Source organism: Myotis lucifugus, unplaced genomic scaffold, assembly GCF_000147115.1.
Source record: "Myotis lucifugus unplaced genomic scaffold, Myoluc2.0 scaffold_4, whole genome shotgun sequence".
Lineage (NCBI taxonomy): Eukaryota > Metazoa > Chordata > Mammalia > Chiroptera > Vespertilionidae > Myotis > Myotis lucifugus.
Window position 1 is genome coordinate 10,715,663 of NW_005871052.1, and position 7,643 is coordinate 10,723,305.

Genomic DNA, 7,643 nt, shown 5'->3' on the forward strand with positions numbered 1-7,643 from the left:
TACTACCACAAAGCCTGTGGTGGGCGTTACAGCCAAATACGCCCCGCGCGCAACCGCTGTGCACTACTCAAAAGGCTCCGCCGGCAACGTGACCCAGCAGCCCTGCGGCCCCTGCCCCAGTTTTCCTGACTGCTTGCACTTCCTCTGGCAGCCTTTATCTCCGTTGAAATTCCTTCGTTCTTCCGTATTTTCTTTTCCCTTCGTTTCTTTTAACAACCCCAATATATTTTCACCTTCGCCCTGAGTCCTTTCTTCTTTCCACATTTCTAGCTATCTCTTGTTCTCAACTTTCATTTACCTCAAAGGGTGCGGCATCTTATAACAAACCTGCATTTCTGTTATTTCACCAAAGTATTTCAACATTATAAGGTAAGCTGAGGACTGATTTTCTCTGTTTTATAGATGAGAAAAGTCTACTACTGAAACTAAGGTCCAGAGAAATGAAGCAATTTCCCAAAAACTGCAACAGCTAGCGTTGGAGTAAACAAGAACCTAATGTGCTCACCTCGACAGCACATACACTAAAATTGGAACGATACAGAGAAGATTAGCATGGCCCCTGCTCAAGGATGACACGCAAATTCGTGAAGCGGTCCATATTTTTTTTGAGAAAAAAACACACCAAGAACCTAATTATTTTCACTTCCGTCTACTTCAACCAACTAATTAAAAAGATGGGAAAACTGAAGACAGAAATAGGGAAGGCTTGAGCCTAACTTTTCATACTGTAAGTCAATGACAAAAATTTATTCAAAACAAGCTGCTTCCTTTTTTGATTTTGCAATAGAAAGCGTTTTTGTAAAGGTGTTAGAATATTGTTCTCCAGCATGAAATCCCTTCCTGTTCTTTTAGACTCAGTTCAAGTCCTGACTCTTCTAAGAACCATCTATATTTATCAAAACGTTTATCTTTTTTGGTCTCTCTCCATGAGGGAAATACTATCTGGATGCCAGCCCCAAAAACATTTCTTAAAAAAAGAAGAACCATGGTTAGTGTGGCTCAGTTGGTTGAGCATTGTCCTGTGCATGGAAGGGTTGCTGATTCAATTAGGGGTCAGGGCACATACCCAGGTTTTGGGGATGTGTGCTGGAGGCAACCGATAGATTTTTTTTCCTCTCTCTCTCTTTCTCTCCCTGTCTTCCCCTCTCTAAAATCAGTAAAAACATATTTTTTTGAAAAGGCTGAAATTTGTTTGTAAAGTATTATGTATAAATGGTATAAAAAGTTAGTGAGGGGAAGTTTGTGCTGCATAGCTAAGGAAAAGACAGTTGAGAGTTTCTAATCGCTTTCGAAAAAATACAGTTTCTCTCTACATTCTAAAGTTATCTCTAACTTTCTACAAGAAAGAACCCAGCATAAAATGCCTCTTATGCTATTCATTTACATCATTACTTTTTCTTTATTTTTCCATTTTCATCCTCAAATAGAATGTAATGATAGAGAATTGTGTAGACATCTGGGCTTTCATGTGTTGTAATGTACCCCGCGAATCACAGAAGGACGCCTCAAGAAGTCGAATTAAAGAGTCACATTTATTGCAATCCGGGACTATGAGGGGACATTCCCAAATCTCATAGCAGTCATTTGGTCACAGTTCCAGGATTATATAGGCAAAAAATCACAAAGGTATTGATTACATCTCAGGGTTTGGAATGAGGCACCTGGCTCGCAAAAAAGCAGATTACAGAAGCAGAATTAAGCATGTTAATTACAGTTTCGGGTCTCGGGGTCACTGAATTGACAGAAATACATTATCTAGAGCCTTTGGGTAACCTGGGTTAAACTTAGGCATGTTATCTAGATTACAGTTTTGGGTCTCCGGATCACTGAGTTGATAGAAACACATTATCTAGAGCCATCGAGGCAATTTAGAGTAATTGCACTGTCCTGGTCTTAGGACCACTGAGTCAACTGGAACGCCACCTGTGGCCACTAAAACAATTTAGGGTAATTGTGCTGTCCTGTTTCCCAGGTACAGAAGAATGTGCTTCGATAACCAGTAAGATCACAATCAATGGGATAGTCATTCAATCAATAAGGCATTCAATCGAATGGGATGACTTACACAATTTAGAAAATCAAAGTAACCTGTCCATTGTTAAAAAAAGCAAATAGGTACCATACTTCACATGTATGGCCATTCTTGTGTAAAACACTACATAGAACCCACCTGTTTTATCAGTAATGTGTGTAGTAAAATGAAGAAGTCTTAGCTTAAATTGTGTCATTTCCTAGCGTTTAGACTTGTCTGTGCACATCTTGGAAATTGGTAGGGCAGACACCAGAAGTCTACTGAGAACTTTTGAGGAAGAACTCATCCTTAAAGAGGAGGTATTCAGGCAGACAGCCTAGGGTAAATGAAGGATCAGTTCCGAGTACTGCAGGGGATCTGTGGCTTCAAACATCTTTTCCCATCCAGTAGCATATCTCTTGGTTGAATGACAAAATGTATTTACTTTGATCTAGGCACATAACAACTCTGCAGTAATTTAATGATAAGTAGAAAAGGTGGGGGGAAATTAGTGAACCCTGTTGTAGTATTATTTCTGGTTACTCTCAGGACTTTTTCTGGAACAAATGACCATTTGGATTTTAAGGAAATAATATAAATAAGTGACTGGCAAGAAGCAATAGTAGAACAATAGGTGTGTGAAGCTCCTAGTCAATTTCAGGGGACAAGAAACCTAATGCATTGGTTTTATTTAGTGATGTTTCAAATTTTAAAATGCTAGATCCAGAGACATAAGTTTAGAAAAGCTCTCTATATTAATTTACAGTCAAGGTGAAAAAGTTATATCCCTGCCTCTACCCATTCACATTTTCCCCAGTTTGCCTGCTTTCATTCCAACCAAGAAAAATGCCTGCAGAAACACCAGAGACAGAGGTTGGTGGCCAGGCTAAAATATTTGCTCCTCAAAGCTGATCCTGTTGGCTTCCTGGACTACTGGTCCAGTCAGTACTTATTTCATTCTCTATGATAGCCCAGTTTTCCTCATTCATAAGTAATTGTTCCAAAAATAAGAAAACTGTCTCCTGTCAGCCTACCAACTGAAGGGTCCTGGGTTCGATTCCAGTCAAGGGCATATGCCTGGGTTGCAGGCTCGATCCCTAGTAGGGGGTGTGCAGGAGGCAGCCAATCAATGATTCTCTCTCATCATTAATGTTTCTATCTCTGCCTCTCCCTTCCTCTCTGAAATCAATAAAAATAAATTTTTAAAAATAATGACAGAAAACTTCCCTACCTGGTGAAAAAAAATAGACTTACAAATCCAGGAAGGGCAGAGAGTCACAAATGAAATGAACCCAAAGAGGCCCACACCAAGACACATCGTAATTAAAATGACAAAGGTTAAAGACAAAGAGAGAATCTTTTTTTTTTTTTAATCCTCACCAGAGGACATTTTTTCCCATTGATTTTTAGAGTGGAAGGGAGGGGGAGAGACTGAGAGAAACATCATTGTGAGAGAAACACATCCATTGGTTGCCTCCCTCACACACCCCACCAGGGCTGGGGAATCAAGCCTGCAACCAAGTTATGTGCCATTGATCAGAATCAAACCTGGGACCCTTCTGTCCATGAGCCAGCACTCCAACCACTGAGCCAAACTGGCTAGGGCTTTTTAGAAAATATGTTTTTATTGATTTTTAGAGAGAGGGAGAGGGACAGAGATAAAAACACTGATGATAAACATCATAAATCAGCTGCCTCCTGAACACCCCCTACTGGGGGGAGGGATCAAGCCCACAAGCCCACAACCCAGGCATGTGCCCCCAGTGGTAGTCAAACCGGTGACCTCTTGGTTCCTGGGTCAACACTCAATCACTGAGCCACACCAGCCAGGCCCAAAGAGAGAATCTTAAAAACAATAGGAAAAAAGCAGTTACATACCTACAAGGGAGCACCCATATGACTGTCAGCTGATTTCTCAACAGAAACTGCAGACCAGAAAAGAGTGGCAAAAAATATTCAAGGTGATGAATATCAAGGACCTACGACCAAGGTTACTCTGCCCAGGAAAGCTATCATTCAGAATTGAAGGTCAGATAAAGAGCTTCACAGGCAAGTAAAAGCTAAAGGAGTTCATCACCACCAAACCAGTATTACAGGAAATGTTGAAGGGTATTCTTCAAGAAGATGAAGAAGAAGAAAAAAAAGATTAAAAATATGAATAATAAAATGGCAATAAATACATGTCTATCAACAATTGAATCTAAAAATCAAAATAAACAAGCAAGGAATCTAATGAACAAAGTAAACTGATGAATAAAATAGAACCAGAGGTATGGAAACATGGAACAGACTGAAGAATCTCAGAGGGAAGGGGGTGAGGGGTGGGAAGAAATGAACCAAAGAACTTATATGCATTTATGCATTACCTATAACACAGACAATAGGGTGGTGAAGGCCTGGGGAAGGGTAGGAACCAGGTGGCGGGGGGGGGGGCAGTAATGGGGAGAAAAAAGGGTGACATCTATAATATTCTCAACAATAAAGATTTTATTGAACAGATACATGCAAAAAATGAAACTAGATCACCAACTTATACCATACACAAAAATAAACTCAAAATGGATAAAGGACTTAAACATAAGATGGGAAACCATAAAAATACTAGAGGAATCACAGGCAGCAAAATCTCAGACATATGCCAAAGCAATTTCTTCACTGATACTGCTCCCCTAGGGCAATGGAAACTGAAGAGAAAATAAACAAATGGGACTACATCAAAATAAAAAGTTTTGCACAGCAAACGAAACCATCAACAAAACAAGAAAGCCCACTCACTGCATGAGAGAACGTATTTGCTAATGTTATCACTGATAAGGGTTTAATCTCTAACATTTACAGGGAATTCATACAACTTAACAAAAGGAAGATAAACAATCCAATCAAAAAATGGGCAACAGACCTAAATAGACACTTTCGAAAGAAGACAGAAGGAAGGCCAAGAAACATATGAAAACATGCTCAAAGTCACAAATAATCCGAGAGAGGGAACATCAAAACGACAACGCGGTATCATCTCACACCTGTCAGAATGGCTATCATCAACAAATCCACAAACGACAAGTGCTGGAGAGGATGTGGAGAAAAAGGAATACTTGTGCACTGCTGGTGGGAATGCAGACTGGTGCAGCCACTATGGAGAACAGTATGCAGTTTCCAAAAAAACTAAAAGTGGAACTCCCATTTAACCCAGTGATCCCCATTTCTAGGAATATATCCCAAGAAACTAGAAACACCAATCAGAAAGGATATATGCACCCCTATGTTCATAGCAGCACAATTTACTATAGCTAAGATTTGGAAACAGCCTAAGTGCCCATCAGCAGATGAGTGGATTAGAAAACTGTGGTACATCTACACAATGGAATACTACGCTGCTGTAAAAAAAAGAAGGAATTCTTACCATTTGCAACAGTATGGATGGAACTGGAGAGCATTATGCTAAGTGAAATAAGCCAGTCGGGAAAGATAAGTATCACATGATCTCACTCATTTATGGAATATAATGAACAACATAAACTGATGAACAAAATCAGATCCAGAGACAGAGAAGCATCGATCAGACCGTCAAACCTCAGAGGGAAGGTAGGGGAGAGTGGGGGTAAGGGGAAAAGATCAACCAAATGACTTGTATGCATGCATATAAGCCTAACCAATGGACACAGACACCAGGGGGGTGAGGGCATGAGTGGGGAGGTTGTGGGGGGGGGTAATGAGGGGATAAGGACACATATGTAATACCTTAATCAATAAATTTTTAAAAAGAAAAAGAAAACTGAATGATAGTGTTGAATATTAAACTAGGTAGTATTTTAAACTTTTTTTCAACCATGATTCTTCTAAGGTTATCTAACACATCACACATAAAGTAATGGCTATTAGTTATTATAAGGAAAATATTACTTTGCACTTTATGGATAGACACAGTACTTGAGATAAATGTTATTTTCTTAATTTCTTTGAAGTCAGGTCTGTAATTTACATTTTCAAATTATAATAGGTATTTACTTGGATGGTGGTTTTGTTTTTTAAAAAACAGTGATTCAGACTAATAAAAAAATCTAAGTACATTTCATTATGAGCAGTAATTTATATGCAATATTATGGGCTCCAAATATTATTTTTGTTCTAATGTACATAAAAAATAATTGTGGAATTAATTATTAACTATTTTTCTTAGTCAAATCAATTCCTTTGTGATTTTAAGTGTGCTTGGCTTTTAGTATATACCGACTGCCTAGGAATTTGTTTCTTCTCATACTTCAAAATACTTTGAATAAATCGTAAGTGCTTTTGAAAATAAAAAAAATAAAAATAACACAATAAAGATTTTAAAAAACCCAAAATGCATGTCCATACCTCATGCCTTCTATTACCAAAACCGTACAATTTCTTTCCAATTTAATTAGATTTGTTAATTCTTAAAAACCTTAATTTTTAGGTGACAAATAAGGAATTAGAATTCCTCAAATTAGCAATACATTCACATTTTTAAAACAACAGCTTTATTGAGATACTCGGGGCCCAGTGTATGAATTCATGCACCTTGAAAGGAACTGTGGGCCATGAGGCTGCGGTGGGCATAGGGGCAGGTCTCGGCCCATCTTTCATGCCCCTTCCCGGCCCCTGGCCCCCTGTCTGCCAGAAGCCCCCCTCCCACCACCACCGCTCCCACATGCTGACAGTGCTGGCCCCGCTCACACCCGTTGATGGCAAGGAGCAATTGGGGCCAGCTCCAGCAGCGGGTGCAAGTGGGGCTGGCGCCATCAGCAGGTGAGAGTGGCAGCCAGTCACCCCTCAGGAGCAGGGGGAGGTGGAGAACAATAGGGACCAGTGCCGGGTGCCAGCAATGGGTGCAAGTGGTGGCTCTGGCACCAGCAGCAGGTACAAGGAGGGCCATCACCAGCAGCGGGTGACAGAGGGGTGACGATCGCCCCTCAGGAGCAAGGGGAGATGGAGAAGTCCTAAGGGGCCATCGGGGCTAGCAGCCAGTGCTCACACCTGCTGACAGTGCCGAGTCATCGGAGCTGGTGCCGGGGTCCGGGCACTGGCAGCTGGTGCGAGTGGCAGCTCTGGTGCCAGCAGCAGGTATGAGTGCTGGGCAGGACTGTGGTTTGCGCGAGCAAGGAATTTTCAGTAACCACCAGAGGCTAGCCCCAATGACAGCGACGGGCTCCCCGCCTTGATCTGGCTCCCCGCTCACCTACTCCACCATCCTACCGTGGCTGATGCCCACCATGTTCCACCCTCTGTTGCCTGCGGCCAACGCCTGCCATGTTCCGCGCACACCCCCTGGTGGTCAGCGCATGTCATAGCGACCGGTTGTTCAGTTCAGTTGTTCTGCCGTTTGGCCTATTTGCATATTAGCCTTTTATTATATAGAACTAGAGGCCCGGTACACAAAAATTTGTGCACTCAGGGGGGCAAGGGGGGTCCCTCAGCCCGGCCTGTGCCCTCTCGCAGTCTGGGACCCCCTCGGGAGATAACGACCTGCTGGCTTAGGCCTGCTTCCCAGGTGGCAGAGGGCAGGCCCAATCCCTAGGTGCAGCCCCTGGTCGGGCTCAGAGCAGGGGCCAATTGGGGGAGGTGGGACCGCCCCCTGTCACACTCAAGGCAGGGTCGATGGGGAGGTTGT

At 42.0% G+C, this 7,643-nt stretch overlaps 1 non-coding gene across 1 annotated transcript; it reads left to right on the forward strand.

The window, feature by feature from the left end:
* Nucleotides 1-497: 497 nt before the first annotated feature.
* On the forward strand, nucleotides 498-604 carry LOC111823044. Its single transcript, XR_002826031.1, has one exon. It is a non-coding gene; the product is annotated as a U6 spliceosomal RNA (small nuclear RNA).
* The last annotated feature ends 7,039 nt before the right edge of the window (nucleotides 605-7,643 follow it).